Source organism: Bison bison, unplaced genomic scaffold (genome assembly GCF_000754665.1).
Source record: "Bison bison bison isolate TAMUID 2011002044 unplaced genomic scaffold, Bison_UMD1.0 scf7180017864327, whole genome shotgun sequence".
Taxonomy (NCBI): Eukaryota; Metazoa; Chordata; class Mammalia; order Artiodactyla; family Bovidae; genus Bison; species Bison bison.
The window spans coordinates 7,660,954-7,661,369 of record NW_011494899.1 but is presented as its reverse complement, the minus strand read 5'-3'; positions in this window follow the sequence as shown (position 1 = coordinate 7,661,369).

Here is a 416-nt window from a genome sequence, read left to right as displayed (position 1 = left end):
ATGATGCTGTGAAAGTGTTGCACTCAATATGCCAGCAAATTTGGAAAACTCAGCAGTGGCCACAGGACTGGAAAAGGTCAGTTTTCATTCCAATCCCAAAGAAAGGCAATGCCAAAGAATGCTCAAACTACTGCACAATTGCACTCATCTCACATGCTAGTAAAGTAATGCTCAAAATTCTCCAACCCAGGCTTCAGCAATACATGAACCGTGAACTTACTGATATTCCAGCTGGTTTTAGAAAAGGCAGAGGAACCAGAGATCAAATTGCCAACATCCGCTGGATCATGGAAAAAGCAAGAGAGTTCCAGAAAAACATGTACTTCTGCTTTATTGACTATGCCAAAGCCTTTGACTGTGTGGATCACAATAAACTGTGGAAAATTCTAGAAAGAGATGGGAATACCAGACCACTG